Raw genomic sequence first — 15339 nt, forward strand, 5'->3', positions numbered from 1 at the left:
GACCCCTCCAGGCCCAGATTCAGACAGTGCCCCAGCTCCGACCCAAGAGAAAACAAGAAATGCCTCTTGGGGAGGAAGACTCAGGCTCCAGACTCCAGGATTTGTGGCCCAGCTGGAACCGGGGGGGGGGGGTGAGGCACCCAGAACCAGGGCTTTAAGTAAAGTCAACGTTCAGCACAAGGCCCCCCAGCACCCCCACCCAGGCTCACAGAACACAGGTAACCAGTTTACACCCCATGTTATGGACTGAACTGTGTCCCACCAAAATTCATACACCGAAGCCTGATCCTCACAATGACCATGTGGAGAGGGGCCTTTACGGGGGCGACTGTGGTTAAATGAACTCGTGAGAGTGGGGCTCTGGCATGACAGGACTTGTGTCCTCATAAGGGGAGGAAATGACCCCGGAAATGTGGGCACACAGAGAAAAGGCCACGTGAGGACACAGGGAAAGGTCTACAAGCTGAGGAAAGGGCCCCAAGGAGAAACCCACCTGCAGACACCTTGATCTTGGACTTCCAGCCTCTAGGACTGCACGGAAAGAAACGTCTGTTGTTGGGCCCATCTGTGATGTTTTGTTGCAGCAGCTCTAGCAAACTCATACACACCGTAAGCAGGAGACAAAGGGTTCCTCTCTAGGAAAACATCCGCTCAGTAGTGAAGACCCACAGACACTGACAACTGCGGATTCCCGGGAAAATGAGCAGCTCCCAGCAATGGTCCACGTGGAAGCACCATGTGGGGTGCTTCCTGGGAAAGTGCCACCTGCTTGGGGCCTCTCTCTTCAATGGGGCAGGTGGTCACAAACCAGGCCAATGAGAAAAGGCTCTGGGCATGAAACCAGCCCAGCGAAAGAAAAGTGAGCTCAGAGGCGGCAGGCACAAGGCAGGGGGTCCAAAGAGACATATTGTGGGGGATAACCTAGGATCAGTATCCTCAGAAGGGAGGAGATGGTGCATCCACAAAAGAGCAGGTGCGCACAAAACAAGAACATCTGGATAACGAGCAAGCGCGCTTAGAAATTACAAGCATAAGAGCAGAATTAAGGGAAAATCCCCATAGTTTTGAAAGATGAAATTAAGGACATACTCCCAGAAGGTGAACAACCACAAAAAAGCAGAGACAGAAAATAGGAGATAAAAAATGAGAAACTGGGTGATTCATCTGAGAGGCCCAATATTTGAACAATAGGAATTCCAGAAAGAGAGGACAGAAAAAAAAAAAAAAGAAAGAAAAAATTATCAAATAGCATAAGTCAAGGGAAAGTCAAAAATAATCCAAAATGGCACAATCAAAAGTAGCAATATATGCCATTGTTTAGATACATCAGCTTACATTTCAGAAGAAAGACCTAAAAGGTGACAGTGGTTTTCCTCTAGGGACAAGAATCTTAGAAGGGTAGTGCTACTGACTTTCACACTGCATATATTTACTAGATTACTTGGTTAAAAAATAAAAAATTTTTGAAAAAATAAAACATTACAGATAAATCTAAAGTTCCCTTTCCTAAGGAAAGTCTTTTCCTGGTTTCATGCTTATATATGAGCACCAACAGAAGCTGTTACTATTTTTATTTAACTTGTACACAATTGATGCATCACTGTTTAATCTCCAATGGAGCTAAATGATACTGGAACATTCTCACTCATGGACCTCAAAAGCAAAGCCTCCCCAGACCCTTGGGTTCTTTGGGGTCTTCGAGTGACAGTGGGAAATGAGAGCAGCCCGGCCCTCTGACTGGGGGCAACAGGAGGCAATACAGCCCTGCTTCCAGGAGGGAAGAGAGTGTGAGTCCAGAGGGAGAGCTTTGAGAATTCCTGCAGGGCATCGCTTTCAGAGCTGGAGGAACTTGTGGAAACCCAAATCCACACTGACCAGATCCATTTCTTCTGTGTACTCCCTGGACAAAGCTTTAAACTAGAGCCAGCTTCCTGCCCACCTGTCTTCATAAACGTGGCTTTTCTTTTTATAGTCTTTGGGGCATGTGCTATTTCATATTACTCACACCATCACAATTCTGTACTATTAAACTCTGGTTGAAGAAAAAGGCCCAGTTGGTTATAAAGACAAAAATAAAATAATATTGAGAAGATACCAGGAAAGGGAAATAGCAAAAAGAATCCTTGACTCTGGACTTCGAGGATTAAATTCTGATAACAATCTGTATTCCTAAGACACACTTCCATTCAGGCACCCCAAAAACACAGGGAGCTCTCACTCAGGAGCTGTGCTAGGAGCAGGCCCCCTGCAGGTGCAGGGCTGGGGGCTCTGTGAGAACCATGCCCAGGTGCTGAAGGTCAGCAGGGGACTGACTCCACCCACCAGACCCCAGGCTGTTGGAAACTCTGTTCCCTGTTAGGGACTCAATAGTCACAATGGACTCAAATGGGTAATACTTGAGACTTACTAAAAGCAATCAAAAACATAAGGTAAGGAGAAAGTCAATACAGGGCCAATGCCTATGGCCCTGTCTAATATTATTTCCATTGGCACAAAGTCCTGGCAGCCTCTAATGACCAGAGAAATTGGGAATTTATGGGACTCCGTGCTCACAACGCCCAAACCTGTCTACTTCCTCATTTGCATGTATTTGCGATGTCTGCTGAAGCTGGGTTGCCGTACCCGTTAGGCGGTAGGTCCCCACTCAATTAATAATTCTTTATTTCATGAAATTTTGCATATAAAATGTTTATCCTAATTAATCCATCTTTAAGCTAAATATTTTATTTATTGGGTGTAGTGGACTGAAAAATGTCCCCCCCAAATTTATGTCCACCTGGAACCGCAGAATGTGACATTATCTGGAAATAGGGTCTTTGCAGATATTCAGTTAAAGTGAGGTTGTACTAGATTATAAGAAGAGAACAGGACACACACAGGGAAAGCGGCCACATGACAACAGAGGCAGGGAAGGGGTGATGTGGCCACAAGTCAAGAAACACCAGGAGCCGCCAGAAACTGAAGAGTCAGGAAGGATCCTCCCCTAGAGCTCCTGGAGGAAATGCAGCCCCGCTGACACCTTGACTTTGGACTTCTGGTCTCCAGACTGTGACAGGATAAAATTGGGTGTTTCCAGCACCCCACTCCTATTTGTGGTGCATTGTTACTGCCGCCCCAGAAAGAGAAGCTGTATATGTATTTCACGTACACACAAAAGGGACGAACCAGGCCTCTATAAACTTGCCACATGATCTACATTAAGCAAGCAAACCATTAACTGTGTTCTAAGAGTAGGCACCTCAAAAGCCAATCCTCTTTAGGAACAGACAGCCAGTACACTCCTCAGCTGTGCCTGGGACAGCATGAGCCGGCCTTCTTCCTCTGCCCTGCGGCACGGAGAGCATGGCCGAAGCTGTCATTCAAGTATTCCCCATGCTGCTGAGAACACGTACAAGGAAAATACTTTACCAAATATTTTATTCTTTGGGAAGACATCCACTTAATAATGGGAAACTACAGGCTTGTGTCTGTCAAAATTATTTCCTTTGGGCTTCATTATAAATTTCTCTGCTTCATTTGAAGGCTCAGGGAACTTGGTATAAATGACCCTATTTCCCCTCTAAAATCTACGTGGCCACATCAAAGTTAAAATTACTTTTCCAAAGATCTCACTGCGTTTTTGGTTCTCCTCTGCTTTATTAATAATGCATCAGGCAAGTACATGACTTCCCTCCCAGTTTTATTTCCTGACTTGAATAATCCAGACATAACACTGGAGCCTTTTGACTGGACACTCCAAAAGTGACATGTAAGTAGCGGCTTACAACAAAGTCACACATGTCTCCCAGCTTTTCCACGGGGCGGATTTCAGACTGAGCAGCTCTGCATGTACAAGCACCATCTACATACACGTGGATACACACGTACGTGCACACACATGCACGCATGTGTACAAAGACGCTTCCATTCTGCCACACAACCCTCACTTCAAATAAAAGTGCACTGCTTCCTGAGTTGATTTTGACAGTCGATGGAGCAGGCTAAAACCACAGGCTCAGGGGCCTAATCTGGTTGTGCTGCTCCCTAACCAAGTGACCTTGAGAAAGCACTTTGACCTCTCCGGGCCCCCACTGCTCATCTGTAAACATGGGTACCACCCCCCCCAAAGCATTGCTGGAAAAGTCACCTGGACCGAGGATGTGGCACCCCCACCAAGTAGGGTCTCAGCTAGAGCCAAACCCTATCCCCTCTTCCCAACACACCCTCAACCAAATTTTCCCCTTTTTCTGGAAAACAGCCACAGACAATTATCCTTCAAGGGGACAAGGAGCAACACTTACTGAATACTTATTATGTGCTAGTCAGCAGCCATGGGGCTTACCTGCTATTTCATCTGAAATGTCACATAACACACACAAAACAACGGTAGTTGGAGGTAATTTGAATTTCCAGAGACAAACTGTTTTTAAAGCTCACTTTTCATACCATCATGGAAAGCACCAGCTAATTACTGAGGTCCTGCAGTGAGGCACGGTGAGCGGTCTGGCCTGGGCAGCCAGCCTGGGGGAGGTGGCCGCATAGGTGGGGGCTTTGTTCTCGTGAGCAGGATGTCCGCAGGGGTGAAAGCCAGCACCCACACACCGGGCCGTTCTCCGTGCAGAGCACTTTGGCGACCTCATTCAGTACTTTCAGTGCATCTGCCCTTTGACTCTGAAATGTCAATTCCAGCACTGAAGGTCACAGAAATGCTAGCGTATGGGCATCACGATGTATGTCCCACCGTGTTGACTTCAAGATGGTTTAAAACAGCAAGCAACTGGAAATCACCCCTGCGGGACTCATTAAACAAATTACAGGCCCTCCATTTACTGTGATTGCAGGCAGCCTGTTAACAGAATGGGGTAGATCTCTGAGCTAATGTGCAACAATTTCCAAGACACATTGGTGAACGGTCCAAGAGACAGCACCGGATGCGCATGCCCGCGGTTTCGGTGAGCTCTCGCACGCGCACATGGGCGTGCATGCATCTGCGGGCTCTCCTCTGCAATGGCACCCCAAGAACCAAAGACTGGGGTTGCCTCTGGGGAGGACCCTCAAGGTCTGCGATAGGAGGGAGGGAAGCACACTTTATAGTCTACTCCTAAATTGACAGCTGGGGAATTGTTTACCAATCTGGAGAAAATACATTAATTCTTTTAACAAATATTACTGAGTGCTTATGATGCACAAAATGGGAACTACAGTCGGGAGCTAAGGTCAGGGGCCCGGCATGAAATCTGGTGGCTACAGCCACTGGTCCACAGAAAGGGCCTGGGAAGTTGCTATTTTGTCGTTGCCGGCTTGTGCTCACTTCTCATGGGGATTGCCATGCTGGGAAGCAGGGAGGGGTTCGGGAGACTCACCACCTTCCCAGGAAAGGTCACCGTGCAGGCCCCTTCTTGTGCTTAAACTTCTTCTTGTGCTTAAAACAGTGCATGTACTGAAGACAACAGGGCTTGGAGCTGCCTCCCCCTCACAGGGGAACTAGTGGTAGCCAGTCTTTCCAAACCAGAACTCTGTATTTCATCTGTGACATTATTCCTGTTTCCAAAGTTCTAAGAACCTTACTGCTATTTGGCTAGTGGGAACAAGGCCCCCACCAACACAGCCCCCTCCCCAGCCAGCTCTATGTGCTGCAAGCAGGGCCAGCCCAAGAGGCATAGATCCAGTCAGGAAAATGAATAAAGACAAAATCCAGCCAACTCCATTCTTCTCTCACTAGCAAGGGAAAAAGTGCATATGGCTTTATCTCTGGAGTAATGCATATTTAGAGAAAAAAGTTTCAATCTGACATTGATGGGATGTTATAGTGTGTAAGTGTATAAAGATGTGCACAGTTCGTGACAATTATCTCATGGCAAATCTGTAGTTTTGTTGCCTCAAGCTTTCAAGAGTTTGATTTTTCTCCCACTTGAAAGGGTGGGTAAGTTCATCTGGTCTGCTCTCTGCCTGAGGTCATACCAGTCCTGCAGGATCCATCCACGCTGCTCTCCCCACAAAGCCCCCAGGACCCCCACCAGCCACCCAGGACTCTCCTTTTCCTGACCCGCCAAGCCCCCCCCCCATTGAACTGAGGACTCAGAGACTGTCTCCAGAAGGCCCCTCAACTTAGGGGTTGAGGGACTAATCACCATTTGCCCCACTAGAGTCCTGAGCTGATCTGGAGGCAAAGAAGTAAGCAGAGAGATCAAATGTCTACCTTGTCCCTCTTGGAGAATGTGGCTCAGGTGTCCACAGCAGCCAGCTTCCTGATCCCAAACACCACAAGCAGGTGCCTCCCACCCAGGCCAGGCTGCCTGGTCAATCACAGTCTCCACTGAGGACAGGGCTCAAGCTATTACTTCTTTACTATTATTATTAACATCACTATCACCCTCCATCCATAACCAGCCCATAGCCCCCCAGTCTCATCAGAAATTGCAATTGGCACAAATTGGGAGGCTCTTGGCAAGAAAACATACCTCCCCTGGGCAAAGCAAACATTTAGACTTGGGGGGAAAAAAGATTCAAAATCGAAACCTAAAAGATAAAGCCAGTCTCCATCCTAAACTCCTGCTGCCCCCAGGTGGGGAAATCGTTGCTGTTCCACTGTCTGAGGATAAACACGGGGGCTAGGAGAAAACCCAAGGGGGTGGGTTCACTGTTAGGGTGAGTTCACCCTCCTCAAAAGATCAACCCATTCTTGCCTTGGGGATCTCAGGAAAGCCCCTTCTTAATACCCCTTTTCAACCCCTAACTATTTTTCTAAATTGGTGCAGAGAAAATGAGAAGTTGGAAAGGCAGTCCTGCACTGTGGCATACTGGGGCAGCCTCAGATGGCAGTGCTGGAAATACTGGGGGCTCCAGCCAGGGGGGTGTCCCAGACCATGGATACAACCCCAGCCACTGACAGGCGGGTTCGCTTTCAAAAGGCAGCAGCATGTGACCCCTTCAAAGTAGCTGGATCTACCTGTGCAGCCATAACCATGCACCTTCCCCACCCCAGAGGCAATCAGCATTTGGACAGCTCCTAAAGGTTCGGGCTGATTTAAAAGCAAACTTGTTTATAGCTGCAAATCCCTGGGCAATTCACAAGGGAAGATAAGATGCAGCACACGCTTGTTATGTTCAAGATGAGACAAAGCACAAAATTCAGGCTGCAAAGGAAACTTGGTGTTTGCTGAGAGCAGAAGAAGTGACAGTTTATTAAAAAATATAGGCTGTACCAGGGAAAAAGTAATATTGGATTTTATGATTATTTCATACTGGGAATTGTTACATAGTTCCATGCCTGTTTATTGTATAACTACAGATTGCAATAATACATTTTGTAGCTTGTAAAGTTCTGAACAAGCAATTTTTACATAGCTACATTTAGTAGGTTGGTTTTTTTCTTTTTTAAAAAAGGGAGAAAAAGATCATGTTAAGACAAGAAAATAAGCTTTTGGAAGAATTAAAACTACAATAATTTTTCCCATAATTTCCTTAGAGTCTGACAGAACCCATTTTAATAGTTTTACTCTGACGCTCACCTGTATCAAGTAGTTTTGCAGTTAGGTCACTCAGACATTTGCTAGAATTAGTCCTTCATGGGGCTTTTCGTAAAACCACCAGACAAATGGTCAGCCCCCGGAGCTCTCTCTGGATTAGAGAATCGTGGTGGAAGTTTTTTATTTATTCACAGAAGTTCTTAAGCATCTCCCACAGTTGGACACCATGGTGGATACTGGGTGCATGATTCTGAGTGAAAAACACATATGACTTCTGCCCTTGCAGAACTTACAGATGGGGAAGAAGAAAACATCATCTGAGGAAGTCACACACTATCATGCAAATGCACAGCTAAGATCTTTTCTACGAAGGCAAATACGTGGGCCACTGGAACCCAGAAGAGACTGTCAGTCAGTGACCAATAATCACAAATTCTGATCAGAATCCATCCTCAGCAGAGTGGAGTATATGAGTCTCCAAATATAAAACAGTATTTTTGTGGACAGCAACATTTTAGTACAAAATGGTTTAGTGCCCAAAGTAGCTAATTCTCTCACTGCAGACACCTAAGCCTCTTTAGGACAGCGTCAATGAAAGAGATAAGAACCATATTAAATCTTCCAACAGGACCATGAGGCTCTTACCTCGGAGCACCCCGTAAGCCTGCAAACCCTTCTGCCCCCAATGAACTGCCATTTCCAGGAAGCCCTTTCATTAGAGGTTAAAATAAATTACTGCCTTAGTTTCAGGAAAGAGCATGACACAAACAAGATATTATCAGGTAATGCTTTGCCCTGAGTTTTAATAAGAAAGTCAGCTGTTGGTTGGAATGCCCATGTTGAGACTCATAAACTCAGAAAGAAAGATGCCACATACACTGCCTTTCAGCACATCCTGAATGTCGAGGTCCTCCTTCTACACATTGACATTTCCTTCAGGGAGAACAAATGCTCGATTACCCAGGCAGCTCCTGGGTGAGACTAGAAAGGACAGAATGGGGTGAGGGGGGCTCCCCACTGAAACAAGTAATAAGCTGTAACAAGCACTTTATTAGAGCAAGGTCTGAGCATGACAAACTATTTTACCAACATCAGTGCCCTCTTAGAGCTGGGTGTACACCAACCTCCAAACCCACTCTGGAGCCCTGTAAACACATTTAATTTGGTCTCAGAGGAATCAGAGCTCTTGAGGCTCCTCCGGCCCCAGGAGTGAGAGCAGAGGACTTTAGAGGGTGTGGGTGAGCACTTACACAGTGAACGTGTACTCACCTGGTGGGGAGAGACCAGCCTGTGCCCTGTACCCATCGTGTTCCAGGTAGGACCTCAGGGCCAGGTGTTCAGGAGGCTCTATTTCTGATTACTGGCCATACCCACATCCTCTCCTTCCCCTCAAAGCAAATGCTGCTCCAAAGCAGATGCAAAAGAGAGGGTCACCAGGAGACTGGCGACAAGGTTGTCCCCAGATCTGACTGAAAGGCAGTCAGACTACAATCACTGCAGGAATGGGAAGAGGCCACACATCTCACGATATGAGTCAGCCCTGCAGAGACGTTCAGAGGCTGACAGTCAGTCCACTACTGTCTGAAAGTGATCACTGCTGGGGGCCAGAGCATCTCCTCCAAGCTGGGGTTCCCATCCTTTTGCACAAAATATAGATGCATATTTACATGTACTTTTTAAAATAAAAGCAAAAGTATGATAAATCAAATAAATGAGCTTACTAACTGCATTATAAGTTAAAAATGCATTATACATTTCAAAATATAAATAATTTTACCACTAATAAAAAGCATAAGCTCTAGGGTAGAGGTAGGAGGAGACGGGGAGGCAGGGTGACTTCTCTCAATATACCCGATTTTATATTTGAACGGGGAACAATATACGTATTTTCTATAAAAAGACAAATAAATAACAGGGGGCGGAGCAAGATGGCGGAGGAACAGGAGACCTGTATTTCGACCGGTCTCAGGAATTCAGCTGAATGGGGATCAACCATTCTGAGCACCTACAAACTCAACAGGAGACTGAAGAAGAGAGTAGCAACAGTTCTCTGAATAGAGAAGGGACCACTTACTGGAAGGTAGGACGTGCGGAGACGTGAATCCGAGGCGATCTTTGGGAGGATAGACGGCGGGGGAGGGGGCCTCCGTCGGCTGCTTCTGGCAAGTGCTAGAGCCGCGGAGCACAAAATCGGACCTTTTAGAAGTCGGCTCCGCGGAGGGACGTCGCTCCAGTGGCTAAGCGGGGGGTGGAACCCTCGCGGGACAGTGCGGTCTCAGGACCCTCGGGGTCACAGAAAGACCGGGGGAGCCTGAGTGCGCCAGAGCTCCCAGGGATCGGAGCGGGGAAGCCGGCTGCAGAGACGGAGCTGAGGCGCGGGCTCTCAGCTCGGGGTGGCCATAAACTGTGATCCGCGGCCCAGTCGGGCCACGGCTCCTCCAGCAGGGACCCAACAGGCGGCAGATCCGGGGAGACTCCCCTTCCTCCCCCGGGAGGAGCGGCGCGGGAGCGCACCGCAGGGATCTGCTGGGTTTGGAGACTCCACACGGGGTCGGGTGCCAGAGATAGAAACGCTCGGTCACAGGCCGGGTGAGCACGGAGTGCGGCCGGAGACCGGGGACACAGGAGTGAGGGCTTTTCTCTGGGGGCGCACTGAGGAGCGGGGCCCCGAGTTCTCGGCTCCTCCGGGTGGAGACTGGGAGGCCACCAATTTCGCCCTGGTCCTCCAAAGCTGTGCCGAGAGCTTGCAGGGAACAAAACCTCCTGAGAGCAAACCCGAGCAGCTTGCTTAGCCCGGACCGACAAGGGCGGGGCAATTCCGCCTCCGGCAAAGACATGTGGGAACCACGGCAACAGGCCCCTCCCCCAGAAGATCAGCACGAACAGCCAGCAAGCCAAGACCAAGTTTACCGATCAAGGAGAACGGGAGAACTCCAGCGCTAGGGGAATACTGCACATAGAATTCATGCCTTTTTTTACCATGATTCTTTAGTTTTTCAAAGTTAATTTTTTAACTGTTTTTTGTTGTTTTTTTCTTGAATTTTGCTTTTTCCCTTTTTCAACCAATGTCTTATCAATCCCTTTTGTAAAAAAACATTTTTTATTTTTCATTTTTAGAGTCATATTTTATCCCTTCATAGTAGTTACCCTTATTTTTGGCATATATATATATGTTGTTCTCTCTTTAAAATTTTGAGATACAGTTTCTTCTAACAGATCAAAATATACCCTAAATCACTAGTATATGGCTTTCTTCTAGTCTCCTGCCTGATCACATTCTCTCCCTTTTTTTTTTAAATCTTTGTCTTTCTTTTTTCAAACAACTTATCTTATCAATTCCTTTTATAAAATCTTTTATAATTTTCATCTTTCCAGTCATCTTCCATCCCTTCATTGTATCAACCCCTATTTTGTACATATATAAGTCTTTCTTCCTTTAAAATTTTAGGAGGCACCTTCTTCTAACAGACCAAAATACGCCCAAAATCCAGTGTGTGGCACTGATCTATGCACTATCCTGATCATATTTGATCATATTCTGTTTTTTTTTCTTTTGTTCTGTTTTTGATTGTTTTTGTCTTTTTCTTTTTTTTTTTTCCACTTTCTTTTTTCTTTCTTAACCTTTCTTCTCCCCCGGTTTCAGGGCTTTTCTGATTTGTATAGAGTATATTTGCTGGGGACACTGTTAACCTGTTAGCATTCTGTTCTCTCATTCATCTATTCTCCTCTGAACAAAATGACAACAAGAAAAAAATCACCTCAGAAAAAAGAACAAGAGGCAGTACCGTCTGCCAGGGACCTACTCAGTTCGGACATTAGTACGATGTCAGACCTAGAGTTCAGAATCATGACTTTAAAGATACTAGCTGGGCTTGAAAAAAGCATGGAAGTTATTAGAGAAACCCTTTCTGGAGAAATAAGAGAACTAAAATCTAACCAAGTCGAAATCAAAACGGCTATTCATGAGGTGCAATCAAAAATGGGGGCACTAACTGCTAGGATAAATGAGACAGAAGAGAGAATCAGTGATATAGAAGACCAAATGATGGAAAATAAAGAGGCTGTGAAAAAGAGAGATAAACAACTACTGGATCACGAGGGCAGAATTCAAGAGAGAAGCGATACGATAAGACGAAACAACATTAGAATAATTGGGATCCCAGAAGAAGAAGAAAGAGAGAGAGGGGCAGAAGGTATATTGGAGCAAATAATAGCAGAGAACTTCCCTAATGTGGGGAAGGAAACAGCCATCAAAATCCAGGAGGCACAGAGAACCCCTCTCAAAATCAATAAAAATAGGACAACAACCAAACATCTAATAGTAAAAATTATGAGTCTCAGAGACAAAGAGAAAATCCTGAAAACAGCTTGGGAGAAGAGATATGTAAACTATAATGGTAGAAACATTAGATCGGCAACAGATCTATCCACAGACACCTGGCAGGCCAGAAAGGACTAGCATGATATCTTCAGAGCACTAAACAAGAAAAATATGCAACCAAGAATACTATATCCAGCTAGGCTATCACTGAAAATTGAAGGAGAGATAAAAAGCTTCCAGGACAAACAAAAACTAAAGGAATTTGCAAACACGAAACCAGCCCTCCAAGAAATATTGAAAGGGGTCCTCTAAGCAAAGAGAGAGCCTAAAAGCAGCATAGATCAAAAAGGAACACAGACAATATACAGGAACAGTCACCTTACAGGCAATACAATGGCACTAAATTCATAACAATCAATAGTTACACTGAATATAAATGGGCTCAATGCCCCAATCAAAAGACACAGGCTATCAGATTGGATTAAAAAACAAGACCCATCCATATGCTGTCTGCAAGAGACTCATTTTAGACCCAAAGACACCCCCAGATTGAAAGTGAGGGGGTGGAAAACCATTTACCATGCTAATGGACACCAAAAGAAAGCTGGGGTGGCAATCATTATATCAGACAAATTAGATTTTTAAAAAAAAAACTGTAATAAAAGATGAAGAACACTGTATCCTACTTAAAGGGTCGATCCAACAAGAAGATCTAACAATTGTAAATATCTATGCCCCTAACATGGGAGCAGCCAATTTTATAGGAAATTAGTAACAAAAGCAAAGAAACACATTGACAACAACTCAATAATAGTCGGGGACTTTAACACCCCCCTGACTGAAATGGACAGATCATGTAAGCAAAAGATCAACAAGGAAATAAAGACTTTAAACGACACACTGGACCAAATGGACTTCAGAGACATATTGAGAACATTCAATCCCAAAGCAACGGAATACAAATCCTTTTCTAGTGCCCATGGAACATTCTCCAGAATGGATCACATCCTAGGTCACAAATTAGATCTCAACTGGTACCAAAAGATTGGGATTATTCCCTGCATATTTTCAGACCACAATGCTTTGAAACTAGAACTCAATCACAAGAGGAAAGTCAGAAAGAACTCAAATACATGGAGGCTAAAGAGCATCCTACTAAAGAATGAATGGGTCAACCAGGAAATTAAAGAAGAATTAAAAAACTTCATGGAAACCAATGAAAATGAAAACACAACTGTTCAAAATCTTTGGGATACAGCAAAGGCAGTCCTGAGAGGAAAGTATATAGCAATATAAGCTTTTCTCAAGAAACAAGAAAGGTCTCAACTACACAACCTAACCCTACACATAAAGGAGCTGGAGAAAGAACAGCAAATAAAGCCTAAACCCAGCAGGAGAAGAGAAATAATAAAGATCAGAGCAGAAATCAATGAAACAGAAACCAAAAGAACAGTAGAACACATCAACGAAACTAGGAGCTGGTTCTTTGAAAGAATTAACAAGATTGATAAACTCCTTGCCAGACTTATCAAAAAGAAAAAAGAAATGACCCAAATCAACAAAATCATGAATGAAAGAGGAGAGATCACAACCAACACCAAAGAAATACAAACAATTATAAGAACATATCATGAGCAACTCTATGCCAGCAAATTGGATAACCTGGAAGAAATGGGTGCATTCCTAGAGATGTATCAACTACCAAAATTGAACCAGGAAGAAATAGAAACCCTGAACAGACCTATAACCACTAAGGAAATTGAAGCAGTCATCAAAAATCTCCCAAGAAACAAAAGCCCAGGGCCAGATGGCTTCCCAGGGGAATTCTATCAGACATTTCAAGAAGAATTAATACCTATTCTCCTGAAACTGTTCCAAAAAATAGAAATGGAAGGAAAACTTCCAAACTCATTTTATGAGGCCACCATTACCTTGATCCCAAAACCAGACGAAGACCCCATCAAAAAGGAGAATTACAGAACAATATCCCTGATGAACATGGCTGCAAAAATTCTCCCAAAATACTAGCCAATAGGGTCCAACAGTACATTAAAAGGATTATTCACCATGACCGAGTGGGATTTATCCCTGGGCTGCAAGGCTGGTTCAACATCCGCAAATCAATCAACGTGATACAAACATTAACAAAAGAAAGAACAAGAATCATATGATCCTCTCAATAGATGCTTAAAAACCATTTGACAAAAGTACAGAATCCTTTCTTGATCAAAACTCTTCAGAGTATAGGGATAGAGGGTACATACCTCAATATCATAAAAGCCATCTATGAAAAACCTACAGCCAATATCATTCTCAATGGGGAAAAGCTGAGAGCTTTTCCCCTAAGGTCAGGAACGTAGCAGGGATGTCCACTATCACCACTGCTATTCAGCAAAATATTAGAAGTCCTAGCCACAGCAATCAGACAACAAAAAGAAATCAAAGGCATCCAAATTGGAAAAGAGGAAGTCAAACTCTCACTCTTTGCAGATGATATGATACTGTATGTGGAAAACCCAAAAGACTCCACCCCAAAACTGCTAGAACTCGTACAGGAATTCAGTAAAGTGGCAGGATATAAAATCAATGCACAGAAATCAGTGGCATTTCTATACACCAACAACAAGACAGAAGAGAGACAAATCAAGGAGTCGACCCCATTTACAATTGCACCCAAAACCATAAGATAGCTAGCAATAAATTTAACCAAAGAGGCAAGGACCTGTACTAAGGAAAACTATAAAATACTCATGAAAGAAATTGAAGAAGACACAAAGAAATGGAAAAACGTTCCATGCTCATGGATTGGAAGAACAAACATTGTGAAGATGTCAATGCTACCTAGAGCAATCTACACATTCAGTGCAATCCCCATCAAAATACCATCCACTTTTTTCAAAGAAATGGAACAAATAATCCTAAAATTTCTATGGAACCAGAAGAGACCCCGAATAGCCAGAGGAATATTGAAAAAGAAAAGCAAAGCTGGCGGCATCACAATTCCGGACTTCCAGCTCTATTACAAAGCTGTCATCATCAAGACAGTACGGTACTGGCACAAAAACAGACACATAGATCAATGGAACAGAATCGAGAGCCCAAAAATGAACCCTCCACTCTATGGTCAACTAATCTTCGACAAAGCAGGAAAGAATGTGCAATGGAAAAAAGACAGTCTCTTCAACAAATGGTGCTGGGAAAATTGGACAGCCACATGCAGAAGAATGACACTGGATCATTTCCTTACACCACACACAAAAATAGATTCCAAATGGTTGAAAGACCTAAACGTGAGACAGGAGTCCATCAAAATCCTAAAGGAGAACACAGGTAGCAACCTCTTCGACCTCAGCTGCAGCAACTTCTTCCTAGAAACATCGCCAAAAGCAAGGGAAGCAAGGGCAAAAATGAACTCTTGGGATTTCATCAAGATAAAAAGCTTTTGCACAGCAAAAGAAACAAGCCACAAAACGAAAAGACAACCGACAGAATGGGAGAAGATATTTGCAAATGACATATCAGACAAAGGGCTAGTATCCAAAATCTATAAAGAACTTGTCAAACTCAGCA

General features: G+C 44.5%; 1 long non-coding RNA gene across 1 annotated transcript in view; it reads right to left on the reverse strand.

Annotated features, from left to right (window-relative positions):
* Positions 1 to 15339, reverse strand: part of LOC114221847 (uncharacterized) — a 458960-nt gene that overhangs the window by 373726 nt on the left and 69895 nt on the right. The gene's annotated exons all lie outside the window — the stretch shown is intronic.

Source organism: Eumetopias jubatus, unplaced genomic scaffold (genome assembly GCF_037043125.1).
Source record: "Eumetopias jubatus isolate StellerSeaLion01/CBP00866 unplaced genomic scaffold, mEumJub1_p1.0 scaffold_17, whole genome shotgun sequence".
Lineage (NCBI taxonomy): Eukaryota > Metazoa > Chordata > Mammalia > Carnivora > Otariidae > Eumetopias > Eumetopias jubatus.